An 18,334-nucleotide genomic window follows, 5' to 3' on the forward strand; every position below is an offset into this window, starting at 1 on the left:
TTACCAAAACCCCAGGTGGCGGTAATCCATGAGGTTGCTCCTGTCTTCTGTTATTCTTAGAGGGTCCAAGCAGATGAAATAATCTTTGTCAAGTGATTCTCATCAAAATCTGTTTTCCTCTGATTTCTTAATTCCTGAGGTCTTGGTTAATCTTCACTACTCCAAAGGCAGCATCAAAAAATAAAAATCCAAATAAATAATAATCCCTTGCTGCAAAAGGACCTGATCTTCCCTGGAAAACAAAATTGTCCTTGTTGAAAGACTAGAGACATGAAATGAGTGCTGTCCAGCCACAAAATACCCTCCTAAAAAGCCAGAGCACCAAAGCTCTATCATTTTGAGTTTAGTTTTCTCTGGTCCCAGAAAGAGTTTGCCCTTTCCCTACATACTCGGTTCATAACATTTGAAGCTATCTCTGCAGGTCTACAAGTACCTACAGAGGTTCTTCTCTCCCCGAGGAAATACTCTCCCCTAGCAAGACCAGACCCCTGCTTGCTCAGGCTTCCATCTCACTCAAACCTGTTCTGACCACAAAATGAACACTTTTTCTCGCCAAATCCAGCCACCAGCCCCATGTCAGTAACACCATCTGCAGCTGGGCTGCCACAATTTAAATCAGCTGTGGCATTTCACACAAAAGGCAAAGTCTTCCACATAGCACTTTGACTCTAAATTCCAGACTCTCTGCTTATACCCATTCAGCCTCACAATGGACAGTAATTTTTAGGAATGCAAGGTGAAGTTTGGATATTGGGCTCTTATCAAGCTCAGATCCTGCCCTACCACTCACCTCTCCTGACTGCATATTTTCCAAGCAAGACAACCATAGTTAAGAACAGTAACCAATGCAGAATTGACCACTTTATTAACTTCCAAACCAGCACCCAATAACTCCCAAAGCTGAGGTCTGACAGAAGCTGGATTGAATAATATGATTTAGCCCTGAAGGCCTAAACATGCCTTCCTATCTCCTCCCCCAGGAAATAAAAATAAAAAGAAGTCTTAAGGGAAAACAGAATCTGCCATTAAGTAACCACCCTGTTTCAGACATGGAAGGTGGAAGAAAAGACCAACAGATAGACCATCTTGTCTAGACAGCTCAACAAGACAATTTAAGATGCAAAAGAAGAAACTGCCTGGCCTTCTCTTGTGGGTGCTTACCACACAAAGGTAGGAAAAAAATAAATAAAAATAAAACAGGATACCAGTTACAGTGTTTACATTTAAAGCACAGTACACTGTCTACTAGTAATGCAGACTCCAATGAATATCCTAGGCTCTAGCTAGCCAGAATATCAATTTTTCCTCCCTTGGAAAGGAGACTCTCAGAAAGGAATCAAAAGAGGGCAGAAAAGTTTAGAAAAATGGATTTACACAAACATGAGCACATAACTGCCACACAAAAACATACATACACTGAGTATATACCTACACTTGGGTATAGGACAAAGACTAATTTCTAGGGAAGCATTAGAATACCATCACAGGTAAACAGATAACTGCATAAGAGTTGGAACCAAGACATAAAACCAGTACTATTGGCTCAATCAGGGCTGGGACTAAGGTGAACCAAGCGTGATGCCTAGGGCCTCCTCAGTTTTGTGCCTGAGCCTGTCATTTGCTTTTAGTCTTATCCTTGGACTAAATCAGTATGTGTGATGGGAAGCAATGTTATTTAGAAGGGAATAAATGTCTTAAAAAAAAAAATACAGAACTCCAGATCTAACTAACTCCAGATGAAGGAAAAATGCAACAATGCAGCAGCTAGCCCTGGGTAACCAGGACCCCAGTCTAAGGAGAAAGTGCACTCTACATCCACGAATAATGGCTACAGCATACTAAAATTTTTATCTAAAGTCTCCCACTATCTCTCATTTGTTATCTAAAGTCTCTCATTTGTTATCTATTGCTGCATAAAAAATTATCCAAAACTTAGTGGCTTAGAACATTTATTATCTCACATTTTCATTGTGACAGGAATCTGGGCACAGCTTAGCTGGATCTTCAGGCCCAAAGTCTCTCACAGACTGCAATCAAGGTATTGACTAGGGCCATAGTCATCTCAAGGCTTCACTGTGGAAGAATGTGTTCCAAGCTCACTCATGTGGTTATTGACAAGTTTTATCTCCTTGTTGGCTATTGACCAGAGCCTGTCCTCAGTTCCTTGACATTTAAACCTTCCCAATATGAAGCTTGCTTCATCAAAGTAAGCAAATCAAAAAGGCAAGAAAATGCCCATGAGATGGAATTTACAGTCTTTCATGATCTAATCTTGGAAGTGATATCCCACCACTTTTGCATAGTATACTCATTAGAAGCAAATCATAAGGTATAGCCCACATACAAGGGGAAGGGATTACACAAGGATATGAATACAAAGGGGTGGAAATCATTGGAAGCCATCTTAGATGGCTGTCCTGTCAAATCCATGAAATTCAGAGTTAAGAGAAAATATATTTTTCAAATTATAACAGGTACATCTTATACTTATATAATAACTTAAATAGTTGCTTCCCTATTTGAAATTTGGTGACCCCAATAGCTTTGCACCATTTGATTAAATGCTTAATGCTAGAAACGGCCCCATGGTAAATCACTGAATCACCAGAGATCTTTACATTATATTCAGAGAGGTAGACTTCAGTAGAGGAGATTTGTATTTTTTTATCTCCCCAATACCCCTTTTTCCATTGGAAAACTGCCTCTTCTTCACCCTATATGATTCTAACGAAACATATTTCCAGGGCCCTATCTGACCTCTGGCTAATCACATGACCATCTTCCTCTTACCTACACCAAGCAGGCCAAAGAGTCCATTCATGTGATTTGATATGAGGAGACAGAAAATCTCTTCCTTTTGAATAATAATAAAAATGAGAGTTTACAGCTGCTGGAAGCAACCTTTCCCACCATGAAAGGACCTGTTGGTAGAGCCAGTTCCACCCTTAACTCCAGTTACATAAGCCAATAAATCCCATTTTGCTCAAGCTTGCTTGGGTTTCTGACATTTGCTTGTAACCAAGAGTCCTGACAAATACAGGCTTGTTTCAAGCTAATACTTCTTACTATTATTACACATATTCTATCTCTGCATGGTTCTCAAACCAGAAAACAACCAGAATTACCTGAAAAGCTTTTTTTTTTAAATACATATTTCTAGAAGGAGTGAGAGACAAGATGGCAGAGGAGTAGCAGACTGAAATGACATCAGGTCCCAGGAGTTCAGCCAGATAGCTATCAAACCATTCTGAATACCTACAAACTCAACAGGAGATAGAAGAGGAGAAGAGCAGCAATTCTAGGAAGAGATAATCAACCACTTTCTGAAAGGTAGGACATGCATAGAAGTGAATCTGAAACAATGGGAAGACAGACTGTGCAGGGAGAGGCCAGCTCCTGGCAAGCAGTGGAGCCGCGGAGAACAAAATCAGAACTCTTAGAAGTCTGCTTCACTGAGGTACATTACTCCAGAGGCTGAGCAGGGGTGGAGACTTCACAGGGACAGTGTGGTCTCAGGTCCCACGGGGTCACAGAAATATCGATGGTGTCTGAGTGTGAAGGAGCTCCCAGGTGTCAGACGGGGGAAGCCAGCTACGGAAATGGAGCCGAGAAGTGGGGTCTCAGTTCAGGGTTGCTTTAAACAGTGTTCCAAGGCACAGTTGGACCACTGCTCTTCGAGCAGGGACCCCACAAGTGGCAGATCCAGAGAGACCCTCTCCTTCCTCCTCTAGGAGGAGCAGCATAGCAATGTGCAGTTTGGAGACTCCAAACAGGGCTGTGTGACAGAGACAAAAACAATCGGTCACAGGCTGAGGGAGCTCAGAGCATGGACGGATTCCAGGGAGATGGGAGTGATTGACTGCTTTTCTCTGAGGGCGCACTGAGGAGTACGGTCCCGAACTCTCAGCTCCTCTGGGTCCGAGATTGGGAGGCTGCCATTTTTCATTCCTGTTCTCCAGAGGTCTATGAAAGCATTCAGGGAACAAAAGCTCCCAAGAACGAACCTGAGCAGATTATTTATCCCGGCCCCTAGCAGGGTGGGGCAATTCCACCTCAGGCAAAGACATCTGAATCTCACTGTAACAGGCCCCTACCCTAGAATATCAGCAAGAACATCCAGCCAAGACCAAGCTCACTGATCAAAGAGAAGAGCAAAACTCCAAAGGGGAAAGCAATGTATAGAATTCATGGCCTTCTCCGCATTATCCTTTAGTCTTGCAAAGTTAAATTTTTTTAATTTTATTTTTTTCCTTTTTTTTAACTTTTCCTCTTTCCTCTTTTAACGTTTTTTAACTAGTTTATCTTAACAATACCTTTCTTGAAAAAAAATCTTTTTAAATCATCAATGTTATAGTCATATTTTATCCCTTCATTGTATTTAACCTTATTTTTGTATACCAATAGGGTTTTATTTTTCTTTAAAATTTTGGGATACAATTTCTTCTAATAGCTCAAAATATACCCTAAATCTAGCACATGGCTTTCTTCTAGTCTCCAGCCTGAGACATTCTCTACTTTTTTTTTCCCTATTATCCAACCAACTTATCTTATCAATTCCTTTTTTACAATTTTTTTTCATTTTCATCTTTTCATTTTCGTCTTTATTCCATCCCTTCATTGTGTTTACCCTTATTTTTGTATATATATAAGTTTCTTTCTTTAAAATTTTAGGAGGTAGTTTCTTCTAAGAGAACAAAATACACCCAAAATCAATTGGGTGGCTCGTTCTAGTCACCAGTCTAAGATATATATATATATATATATAAAGAGAGAGAGAGAGAGATATCGATATATCTATATATATATCTATATATATATATATATAGAGAGAGAGAGAGAGATATCGATATCTCTCTCTCTATATATATATAGAGATATATATTTCCCCCCTCCCCCAGTTTTGGGTCTCTTCTGATTTGGTTAGTATATATTTTTCTGGGGTCTTTGCCACCTTTTTAGTATTTTATTCTCTCATTCATATATTCTTATCTGGATAAAATGACAAAGCAGAAAAACTCACCATAAAAAAAAAAAAAGAACAAGAGGCAGTACCTAAGGCTAAGGACCTAATCAATAAGGACATTGGTAATATGTCAGAACTAGAGTTCAGAATGACTATTCTCAAAATACTAGCTGGGATCAAAAAAGGCATGGAAAATATTAGAGAAACCCTTCCTGGAGAAATAAAATTCCATTCTGGAGAAATAAAAGAACTAATATCTAACCAAGTTGAAATCAAAAACGTTATTAATGAGGTACAATCAAAAATGGAGTCTCTTACTGTGAGGATAAAAGAGGCAGAAGAGAGAATTACTGCTATACAAGACCAAATGATGGAGAATAATGAAGCCAAGCAAAAGAGAGACAAACAACTACTGGACAACAAGGGGAGAATCTGAGAGATAACGGATACCATAAGACAAAACAATATTAGAATAATTGGGATCCCAGAAGAAGAAGAAAGACATAAAGGGTAAGAAGGTATATTGTAGTGAATTATAGCAGAGAATTTCCCTAATTTGGCAAAGGGAACAAGTATCAAAATCTAGGAGACACAGAGAACCCCCATCAAAATCAATAAAAATAGATCCACACCCCATCATCTAATACTAATAGTAAAACTTACACGTCTTAGTGACAAAGAGAAAATCCTGAAAGGAGTTTGGGACAAGAAGTATATAACATAAAATGGTAGAAATATAAGATTGGCAGCAGACTTCTCTACAGAAATCTGGCAGGCCATAAAGAACTGGCATAATATATTCAAAGCAATAAATGAGAAAAATATGCAGCCAAGAATACTATATCCAGCTAGGCTGTCACTGAAAATAGAAGGAGAAATAAAAATCTTCCACAACAAACAAAAATTAAAAGAATTTGCAAACATCAAACCAGTCCTACAGGAAATATTGAAAGGGGTCCTCCAAGCAACGAGAGTGTCTAAAAGTAACAGACAAGAAGAAACAGAGACAATAGACAGTAACAATCACCTTACAGGCAATACAATGGCACTAAATTCATATCTATCAATAGTTACCCTGAATGTAAATAGGCTAAATGCACCAATCAAAAGACACACAGTATCAGAATGGATTAAAAAAAACAAGACCCATCGATATACTGTCTATAACAAACTCATTTAAGACCCAAAGACACCTCCAGATTTAAAATGAGAGGGTGGAAAACAATTTACCATGCTAAAGGACATCAAAAGAAAGCTGGGGTGGCAATCCTTATATCAGATCAATTAGATTTTAAGCCAAAGACTATAATAAGAGATGAGGAAGGACACTGATCATATTGAAAGGGTCTGTCCAACAAGAAGATCTAACAATTTTAAATATCTATGCCCCTAACATGGGAGCAGCCAATTATATAAACCAAATAATAACAAAAATCAAGGAAACACATTGATAATAATACATTAGGGGACTTTAACACCCCCCTCACTCAAATGGACAGATCATCCAAGCAAAAAATCTACATGGAAATAAAGGCCTTAAATGACACACTGGACCAGATGGATATCACAGATATATTCAGAACATTCCATCCCAAAGCAACATAATACACATTCTTCTCTACATGGAACATTCTCCAGAATAGATCACATCCTAGGTCACAAATTAGGTCTCAACTGGTACCACAAGATTGGGATCATTCCCTGCATATTTTCAGACCACAGAGCTCTGAAGCTGGAACTCAATCACAAGAGGAAGTTGGAAAGAACTCAAATACATGGAGACTAAAGAGAATCCTTCTAAAAAATGAATGGGTCAACCAGGAAATTAAGGAAGAATTGAAAAAATTCATGAAACAAATAAAAATGAAAACACAACTGTTCGAAATCTTTGGGACACAGCAAAGGCAGTCCTGAGAGGAAAGTATATAGCAATACAAGCCTTTCTCAAGAAACAAGAAAGGCCTCAAGTACACAACCTAACCCTATATTTAAAAGAGCTGGAGAAAGAACATCAAAGAAAGCCTAAACCCAGCAGGAAAAAAGAAATCAGAAATCAGAGCAGAAATCAATGAAATAGAAACCAAAAGAACAATAGATCAAATCAACGAAAGTAGGAGCTGGTTCTCTGAAAGAATTAATAAGATTGATAAACCCCTGGCCAGACTTATCAAAAAGAAAAGAGAAAGGACTCAAATTAATAAAATCATGAATGAAGAAGGAGAGATCACAACCAACACCAAAGAAATACAAACAATTATAAGAACACATTATGAGCAACTATACACCAGCAAATTTGACAATCTGGAAGAAATGGATGCATTCCTAGAGACATACAAACTACCAAAACTGAACTAGGAAGAAATAGAAAGGAGATTGAGGCAGTCATCAAAAATCTCCCAGCAGGGATGCCTGGGTGGCTCAGTTGGTTAAGCAGCTGCCTTCAGCTCAGGTCATGATCTCAGGGTCCTGGGATCGAGTCCCACATCGGGCTCCTTGCTCGGCAGGGAGCATGCTTCTCCCTCTGTCTCTGCCTGCCATTCTGTCTGCATGTGCTTGCTCTCTCTCTCACTCTCTCTCTGACAAATAAATAAATAAAATCTTTAAAAAAAAAAAAAAATCTCCCAGCAAACAAGAGCCCAGAGCCTTCCCAGTGGCTTCCCAGGGGGATTCTACCAAGCATTTAAAATATTTTTTTTCTAAGATTTTATTTATTTATTTGACAGAGAGAAATCACAAGTAGATGGAGAGGCAGGCAGAGAGCGAGAGAGGGAAGCAGGCTCCCTGCTGAGCAGAGAGCCCGATGCGGGACTCGATCCCAGGACCCTGAGATCATGACCTGAGCCGAAGGCAGCGGCTTAACCCACTGAGCCACCCAAGCATTTAAAGAATAATTAATACCTATTCTCCTGAAACTGTTCCCAAAAATTGGAAATAGAAGGAAAACTTCCAAACTCATCTTACAAGGCCAGTGTTACCTTGATCCCAAAATAAGACAAAGACCCCATCAAAAAGGAGAATTACAGAACAATATCCCTGAAGAACATGGATGCAAGGGTGCCTGGGTGGCTCAGTGGGTTGGGCCTCTGCCTTCGGCTCAGGTCATGATCTCAGAGTTCTGGGATCGGGTCCCGCATCGGGCTCTCTGCTCGGCAGGGAGCCTGCTTCCTCTCTCTCTCTCTCTCTGTGCCTACTTGTCATCTCTCTCTGTTAAATAAACAAAATCTTTAAAAAAAAAAAAAAAAAAAAAAGAACATGGATGCAAAATATCTCACCAAAATACTAGCCAGTAGGATCCAACAGTACTTTAAAAGAATTATTCGGGTGCCTGGGTGGCTCAGTTGGTTAAGTGACTGCCTTCAGCTCAGGTCATGATCCCAGGGTCCTGGGATTGAGTCCCGCATCAGGCTCCCTGCTCCATGGGGAGTCTGCTCCCTCTGACCTTCTCCCCTCTCATGCTCTCTCTCACTATCTCTTTCTCAAATAAATAAATAAAATCTTAAAAAAAAAAAAAGAATTATTCACCACGACCAAATGCAATTTATTCCTGGGCTGCAAGGTTGGTGCAACATCTGCAAATTAATCAATGTGATACAATACATTAATAAAAGAAAGAACAAGAACCATTTGATACTCTCCATAGATCCTGAAAAAGCACTTGTCAAAGTACAGCATCCTTTCTTGATCAAAACTCTTCAAAGTGTAGGGATATAGGGCACATTCCTCAATATCATCAAAGTCATTTATGAAATGCAAATAACCATTTGCACAGCAAATAACCATTCTCAATGGGGAAAACTGAGAGCTTTTCAACTAATATCAGGAACATAGCAGTGATGTCCACTATCATCACTGCTATTCAGCATAGTACTAGAAATCATAGCCTCAGCAATCAGAAAAGAAAAAGAAATTAAAGGCATCCAAATCGGTAAAGAAGTCAAACTGTCTCTCTTTGCAGATGATGTGACTTTATGTGGAAAAACCCAAAAGACTCCACTCCAAAACTTCTATAATTTGTACAGGAATTCAGTAAAATGTCAGGATATAAAAGCAATGCACAGAAATGAGTTGCATTTGTAAATACCAACAGCAAGACAGAAGAAAGAAAAATTAAGGAGTCGATCCCATTTACAATTACACCCCAAACCATAAGATACCTAGAAATAAACCTAACTAAAGAGACCAAGAATCTGTACTTAGAAAACTATGAAGTACTCATGAAAGAAATTGATGAAAATACAAAGAAATGGAAAAACATTCCATGCTCATGCATTGGAAAAACAAATATTGTGAAAATGTATTTGCTACCTAGAGCAATCTACACATTCAATGCAGTCCCTATCCAAATACCATCAATTTTTTTCAAAGAAACAGAACAAACAATACTGACATCTATATGGAACCAGAAAAGACCCTGAATAGCCAGAGAAATGTTGAAAAAGAAAGTCAAAGTTGGTGGCATCACAATTCCAGACTTCAAGTTCTATTACAAAGCTGTAGTCATCAAGACAGTATGGTACTGGCACAAAAACAGACACAGATCAATGAAATAGAATAGAGAGCCCAGAAATAGGCCCTCAACTCTGTCTATGATCAACTAATCTTCGACATGTCCTGTGGAAAAAAGATAGTCTCTTCAACAAATGGTGTTGGGAAAATTGGACAGCCACATGCAGAAGAATGAAACCAGACCATATCCTTACACCACACACAAAAATAGACAACAAATGGATGAAAAACCTCAATGTGAGAAAGGAATACATTAAATTCCTTGAGGAGAACACAGGCAGCAATCTCTTTGACCTCAGCCACAGCAACTTCTTCCTAGAAACATCACCAAAGACAAGACAAGGGAAGCAAGGGCAGAAATGAACTATTGGGACTTCATCAAGATCAAAAGCTTTTGCACAGCAAAGGAAACAGTCAACAAAACCAAAAGACAACTGACAGAATGGGAGAAGATATTCACAAATGACATATCAGATAAAGGGCTAGTATCCAAAATCTACAAAGAACTTATCAAATTCAACACCCAAAGAACAAATAAGCCAATCAAGAAACGGGCAGAAGACATGAACAGACATATCTACAAAGAAAACATCGAAATGGGCAACAGACACATGAAAAAGTGCTTTACATCACTTGGCATCAGGGAAATACAAATCAAAAGCACAATGAGATACCACCTCACGCCAGTCAGAATGGCTAAAATTAACAAGTCAGGAAATGACAGATGTTGGAGAGGATGCAGAGAAAGGAGAACCCTCCTACACTGTTGGTGGGAATGCAAGCTGGTGCAGCCACTCTGGAAAACAGCATGGAGGTTCCTCAGAAAGTTGAAAATAGAGCTACCCTATGACCCAGCAATTGCACTACTGGGTATTTACCCTAAAGATACAAATGTACTGATCTGAAGGGGCACGTACACCCGAATGTTTATAGCAGCAATGTCCACAATAGCCAAACTACGGAAAGAACCTAGACGTCCATCAACAGATGAATGGATAAAGAAGAGGTGGCATATATATACAATGGAATACTATGCAGCCATGAAAAGAAATAAATTCTTGCCTTTTGCAATGACATGGATAGAACTAGAGGGTATTATGCTGAGCTAAATAAGTCAATTGGAGAAAGACAATTATCATATGATCTCCCTGATACAATGAATTGGAGAGGCAGAGTTGGGGGCTTGGGGGGTAGGGAAGGAAAAAAATGAAACAAGATGGGATCAGGAGGGAGACAAACCATAAGAGACTCTTAATCTCACAAAACAAACTGAGGGATGCTGGCAGGGGAGGGCGGTAAGGAGAGGGTGGTTGGGTTTGGACATTGGAGAAGATATGTGATAAGGTGAGTGCTGTGAAGTGTGTAAGCCTAATGATTCACAGACCTGTACCCCTGGGGCAAATAATACATTTTATGTTAATAATAATAATCCATAAAAAATATGTAATGGAAAAAAAAAGAACTATGAAGATTAAAAAAAAAAAAAACATGTTTCTAGGTCCCACCCAAACCTACTATTTCAGCATTTAGTAGTGGAATCCTCATATTTGTATTTTCTTTTCAAGTAGATGGGAGCAAGCACAGTATTTATAACTTTTTTTTAAATTTAAGTATAGTTGATTCAAAATGTTTCATTAGTTTCTCATGCACAACATAGTGATTGGCAAGTCCATAGTTATGCTATGCTCACCACAAGCGAGCTACCCACCTGTCACCACACAGTAACATTAAAATACCATTAATTTACATTTCCCATGCTGTACTTTTTAGCCTTCCAACTTAATTCATTCTGTAATTGTAAGACTATTTCTCCCATTCCCCTTCACCCATTTTGTCCATCCTCCCCACCCCCTCCCTTTTGGGAAACATCAGTTTGTTCACTGTATTTATGAGTGTTTCTGCTTTTTGTTTGTTTTGTTTTTTGGATTCCACATATAAGTGAAATCATATAGTACTTGTTTTTTTCTTATTTCACTTAGAATAATGCTAAGTCCATCCATGTTTTTGCAAATGACAAGATCTCATTCTTTTTTATAGCTGAGTAATATATTTATATATATTTTAATTCCACAAATGGTTCTAAAGCCAAGACAGTATAGGTAACCACTAATCTTATCAACAAAAGAACAAGTTTCAAATTCTAAACTGAACTTTTTCCTATTTGAATTGCAACATGGACTTTCAGTTAGAATCCTGCAGGGAAACTGGGTTTCCCTAGATTGATCACCACTGAACTCTGTTATTCCCAATAGAAAAATCAGTGAAACATTTTAAAATAGATTTATTGATTTTTCTTAATTCTACTGACAGAAACCATTAGTGGTAGGAGTATTATAATCACAGATGTGGTTAAAAAAAATCATGCTCTTTCAGTGACTGATCATAAAACTAGCATAAGAACCAGAGTGGGCAATAATTGCCTCCTAATGCAAATTTTGCTATTAAATGGCACAAAACACAGCTAAGCCATGTTTCTGTATCTTTTTATATGTTCACCCCTTTACATCTGTACCTAGACAAATTAGTAAACTAATCTTGCATTCTGACATTTTAGGAAGAGCAAAGAGAAAACAACTTTTTAAAATAATGTCATCAAGGCTCAGTTTCAAGTGCATGATACAGGAACCCTCTGACCAGGTAAACCTTGGACAAACCTGTGAGTCAGCCTAGTGAGACTGGCAGGGTACTTTTCAGCCGTTTGCAATGTCACAATGGTTCCTGTAAATCTGAATATGCTCATTAGGAAACTGGCCTATGACAGCATGGTTAAGCAAAGTTTAGGCCAATCTGTTTTCACAGGATAATTTATATGTTTATGTCAAGGGAAGAGAATAAAAGCAAGAGACATTCTACAGTCTTTATTTCCCAAACAGTTAGGTTGCATGTTTGCTGTTTTGTATTATCACCTCCCAGACAAAGACCCCACTCAGAGGTCCTTATAAAAAGAAAAACTAGGGGCACCTGGGTGGCTCAGTGGGTCAAAGCCTCTGCCTTAGGCTCAGGTCATGATCCCGGGATCCTGGGATCAAGCCCCGCATCGGGCTCTCTGCTCAGCGGGGAGCCTGCTTCCCTTCCTCTCCCTCTGCCTGCCTCTCTGTCTACTTGAGATCTCTGTCAAATAAACAAATAAAATATAAAAAAAAAAAAGAAAGAAAATAAAAGAAAAACTAGTATTCAAATGTTATCACAGGTGATCATCTTGGGTATAAAATCAAAGACAGATCACCATGGAGGGTCCAAGCAGGAATCATATAACTTCCAGAGCTTGACCATGATTATATCTCTTTCAGTCAATCTCTTCTAGGATTGAAGACTGATGTGGAGGTATTTTCAGTTTTATTTACACTCTTGAAAAATTAAGTACAGGGAGATAATCAACAGGAGAGGGAAAAGGGGACAAGAAATCAGTGAAGATAACATCTCACTATTAATTCCACTTTTTTTTTTTCAGATTTATGAGGTATACTGGGCAAAGTTGCTGGAAGTTGTGAGGCAGAGTATCAGAGAGAAGAAAAAGATCCAGAAGTATGCATGAGTCTTTTGCCAGACAATAAGCTGTATGTACACATAGAATTTACAAAGCTGCACAAAGAACTTTGAGTTGGAAAAAGAATAATTACCAGGCAGCTGTGAGCTGAACAACTACTGGAGTTCACCCAAGTCTGGGAGACATTCTAATTCTGATCTCCAGAGTAGAAAGACCTTACTGAAAATTCTGCAGCATTCAAGGGAGACCTCAGAAAGACTATACTTTAGGAGTAGGGCTAATCTACTCCTAAATAACCACTTTATACCACTTTAATAATACTTTAAAAACAACCTTTATACTAACCATGAACACACAGAAACTGAAATTTTAAATACTACTATTTACAATTGCTTCAAAGAAAATCAACTACTTAAGCATAAATCTAACAAAATGCATACTGAATCAGTATGCTGAAAATTATGAAATGCTATAAAAAAAATCAAAGAAGACCAAACCAAACAGGAGCCATACTGTGTTCATGGATTGGTAGACTAAGTATTGTAAATATGTCAATTTCCCCCACCTTGATTGATAGGTTTAATCCCATTCCTATCAAAATCCCAAGAAAGGTTTTTTTGTAGACAAAAGATAATCCCATTCTAAAATTCATACAGAATGCAATAGGATCTCAAGTAGCTTTAAAAATATTATTTATTTGGGGCACCTGATGGCCCAATGGGCTAAGCTCTGCCTTCAACTCAGGTCATGATCTCAGGGTCCTGGAATCAAGCCCCGTGTTGGGCTCTCTGCTCAGTGGGGAGCCTGCTTCCCCCTCTCTCTCTGCCTGCCTCTCTGCCTACTTGTGATCTCTACCTCTCTGTCAAATAAATGAATAAAATCTTATATATATATATATATATATATATATATACACATAAAATATATAATTAATAATTAATTAATTTAATTAATTGCTGTTTATTATTATATAATTAATAATATATTATTATATATAATATTTATTTATTTATTTGACAGAGAGAGGCACGAGCAGAGAAGACATAAGCAGGGAAGCAGGCTCTCCTCTGAGCAAGGAGCCTGATGAGGGGCTTGATCCCAGGACCCTGGGATCATGACCTGAGCTGAAGGCAGCTGCTTAGCCAACTGAGCCATCCAGGTATTCCTATATATATTTCTGAAAAAGAAAAAGAAAGTAGGAGGAATCACTCTACCCAATGTTGAGTCTCCAAACACATTCCCAGGTTCACTGATTTACTGGGGAGCACTCATAAGACTGCATATAGTCATACTCATGGCTATATATTTTAGCATAAGGATATAAAACAAAGTCAAGAAAGGAAAAGGGTACACAGAACAAAATTTGAAAGGAAATCAGGTATGAGTTTCCAAGAGTCTTCATCTATCAAAGTTATAGGACTTACTTAATTCCTACAGTAAGGAGTTGTGGTAACACATGTGTGAAATGTTGTCTACCAGAGAATCTCCTTAGAGACTCAGTGCCTACCGTTTTTACTGGGAACTGGTCACGTAGGCATACTGTGCCTAGCATACACTAAAATTTCAGATTCCTAGAAGGAAAACAAATGTTCAGCATCAACCATCACTGTTTGCAGTTCAGGCACAGTGAGCCACTCTGATCAGTTAGGATGGTGAGAGCTATCCTGAAATCCTAATTATCAGACGCTAGCCATGGGCCAACCTTGAAAGCGGCCCATTCTAAGGAAAGCAGTGACAGGATGCCTATATTAACTCCTTTTTGCATGCCACACAGCTATATATAGTTGTATATAACTACACTAATGAAGACTATGGTATTCGCAGAGTGATAGACACACAATTCTATGGAACTGAATAAAGAACCCACCAATGGACCCACACACACCAAAACAAAAATGCCCAACTGATTTTTTACAAAGATACAAAAGCAATTCAGTGAAGTAAGAATATAGCCTTTTTTCAACAAACAGTGCCAGAACAACTGCATACATACACACAAAAAGATGACCCTTGGCTTAAACCTCCATCTAATTGAAAAACTTAACTTAAAATGAATTTTAAATGTAAAACATAAATTTATAAAAATTTGCTTTTAAAACAGGAAAAGAATCATTGGGATGTAAGGCTATATGCAAAGAATTCTTAGACTTGACACCAAAAGAAACACTCATAACAAAAAATGATAAATTAGGGCACTTAAAAATTTAAAACTTTTACCTTGTGAAAGACCCTGTTAAGAGGATGAAAAGACAAGTTAAGGACTGAGAGAAAAGGGGCTCAGTTGGGTAAGCATTCGACTCTTGATTTTGCCTCAGGTCATGACCTCAGGGTCCTGAGATCAAGCTCCACGTCAGGCTCTGCACTGGGTCTACCAGGCATAGAGACTGCTTAAGATTGTCTCTCTCCCTTTGCCCCTCCACTGCTCTTTTTCTCTCTCTCTCTCTCTCTCTCTCAAATTAATAAATAAATAACAGTGTCAGATTTAAAAAAGAAAGACTGACAGAAAATACTTTCAAACCACAAATTCAACAAAATTTGTACCTAGAATACATAAAGAACTCTTGAAACAGTAGCCAAATAATCTGATTAGGAAATTGGAACAGACATGAACAGACATTTTACTAAAGAGAATGTACAGATGGCAAATAACCAGATGAAAAGATGTTCAATATCATGCACCACTCTGGAAATGGAAATAAAAAGCATGATAAGATGGTACTACACATTATCAGAATGGCTAAAATAAAAAATAATGATAACATTAAATACCAATGAGAATGTGAAGAAACTGGAGTATTCCATACATTGTTTGTGGAATTGTAAAATGGCAACCAAAATTATACATACAGTTATCATATGATCCAGCAATTGTACTCTTAAGCATTCACTCCAGAGAAATGAAAACTATGTTCACATAAAAACCTATTAAAAAAAATGGTCATAACAGCTTTATTTCTAGTTACCAGAATCTGGAAATAACTCAAATGTCCTATAAAGGATGAATGGTTAAACAACTGTGGTATATTTATAACATGAAATGCTACTTAGCAATAAAAAGGAATAAACTATTGATACATACAACTTGGATAAATGTCAAGAAATATTCTAAATGAAAAACTCACTATGGCTATAAAAGAGTATCAAAAAATATTCTTGTGATGGAACTGCTGTGTGTCTTGACTGTGTTGGTAGTCACACTAACCTACACATATGATAAAATCACATGGGACTAAGTGTGCACATACACATGCACACAGACAAATAAGTGTATGTAAAACTAGTGAAATCTAAATAAAGTCATTGAGTGGTATCAATATAAATTTCCTGGTCATAATATTGTTCCACAGTCATCCAAGTTGCTACCTTTGGGGAAATCAGATAAAGCGTATACAGGATCTCTCTGTATTACTTCTTACAAGTGCATGTGAATGTAGAATTATCTCAAAATTGAACTTAAAAACAAAGCTTCAAAATAATCAAACTTATATGTAAGTAAATTAACTGCTTGCCAGAAGAAAACACTCCTCTATTAAGAACAACAAAATCTAAACTCACAACATAACACCCATTACCAGACCATACATTAAAAATTACTAGGCATGTAGTGGCACCTAACTGAATCAGTCAGTTGAGTTTCTTGTTCTTGGCTTTGGCTCAAGTCACGATCTTGTGATCCTGGGATGGAGCCTCACATTGGCCTCTACACTCAGTGGAGAGTCTGCCCGAGATTATCTCCACCTCTGCCCCTCCCCCTACTCATATACTTGCTTGCTCTCTCTCTAAAAAAATAAATAAAATCTTTTTTAAAAAACTACTAGATGGGGCACCTGGGTGGCTCAGTGGGTTAAACCCTCTGCCTTTGGCTCGGGTCATGGTCTCAAGGTCCTGGGATCAAGCCCCGCATTAGGCTCTCTGCTCCAGGGGAGCCTGCTTCCCCCGTCTGCCTCTCTGCCTACTTGCGGTCTCCCTCTCTGTCAAATAAATAAATAAAGTCTTTTTAAAAAATTACTAGGTATGTAGAGAAGCAGGAAAATATAAACTATAACAAAGAAAAAAAATCAGTCAATACAAACTGACATAGATGTGATGGAGATGATTAAATCAGCAGAGGATTCTATTACAGCTATTATAAATAGGGTCAAAGATTTAAGGAAAACATTTGTGTGATTAAGGAAAAGTAGGATGCCTCAAAATAGAAAACTGTTAAATATAAAAAGAAACCAAAAGATATTCTACAACTAGAAGAATACAATATGTGAAATGAAAAAATAACTGAATGGGCCTCAAAGCAGGTTAGACTCTGCTGAAGAGAAGACAAGTAAACTTGAAGACATGGACTAGAAATGATCCTAGTAAACATAGAAAGGAAAAATGGTTGAAAAAAAATGAAGAGAGACTCAATGGACTGTGAGATAATATTAAGCAGCTAACATAATTGTAATTGGGGAGAAGAGAGACGATGGCACAGAAAAATATATATTTTTCAAGATAATGGGAGTTTTCTTTCTTCAAATCTGATGAAAAGCATAACCCCATAGATCCAAGAAGCTCAATAAAGCAAAGCAGGATGGGGGACATATTGTAATCACATTAATAAAAACCAAAGATAATGAGGAAATCTTCAGTGTATCCAGAAAAAAAAGAAACATTATATTCAGGGTTAATAGGAATTACCATTTGCTTCTCAAGAGGAAGAATGCAAATCAGAAAACAACAGAATGAATAACATTTTAGTACTTAGAGAAAAAGACTATCTAAAATTCTTTATATAGAAAAATGATCAAAAATGAAAGCAGAACTACATAAAATTTTCAGAAATACAAAAGTAGAGAGAATTTATCATCAACATATGTTCTAGTTATGTATTACTTGGTAACAAACTACCCTGAAACTCAGTGGCTTGAAACAAGTATTTTACTATAAATCACAATATTGTGAGTTGGAGATTTGTGAAAGACATGGCTGGGTCAACCTTGTCCTTCTGACATCAGTCAAGCTCACTAGATACATTCACTTACATATCTGGCTTAATCTATATGGCTCCTCTCACATATCTAGTGCATTGGCAGAGATGGCTGGAAGGCCAGGCTTGTCAGGGACTGTAGAACAAAGAGCCTCCATACAGCACCACCAACATGGGTCCTCAAGGTTGTTAGACTTCTTACCTACTGGCTTTGAGACCAAGAGTTCTAGCAAATGAGACATAATCTACATCATCTGTTATGACCTAGACCCAGAAGTCACAAAGCATTACCTCTGCCATATCCCATAGTTGAAACAATCACAAGCTAATGCATTTCAAAGGGAAAGAACATAGCCCTCCAAATAGGAAGAATGCCAAAGAATTTGTGGAAATTATTTTAAACTGCCAGTCTACC

At 37.9% G+C, this 18,334-nt stretch overlaps 1 long non-coding RNA gene across 1 annotated transcript in view; it reads right to left on the reverse strand.

Annotated features, from left to right (window-relative positions):
- The window catches only part of LOC123388769, a 72,984-nt gene extending 54,880 nt beyond the window's left edge, over positions 1 to 18,104 (reverse strand). Inside the window, exon 1 of the long non-coding RNA XR_006603279.1 lies at positions 17,975 to 18,104. This is a non-coding gene — a long non-coding RNA (uncharacterized LOC123388769). The remainder of the gene's footprint in view (positions 1 to 17,974) is intronic.
- Between the last annotated feature and the right edge of the window lie 230 nt (positions 18,105 to 18,334).

This window comes from Mustela putorius, unplaced genomic scaffold (assembly GCF_011764305.1).
Source record: "Mustela putorius furo isolate JIRA1106 unplaced genomic scaffold, ASM1176430v1.1 tig00000129_pilon_pilon_pilon, whole genome shotgun sequence".
Lineage (NCBI taxonomy): Eukaryota > Metazoa > Chordata > Mammalia > Carnivora > Mustelidae > Mustela > Mustela putorius.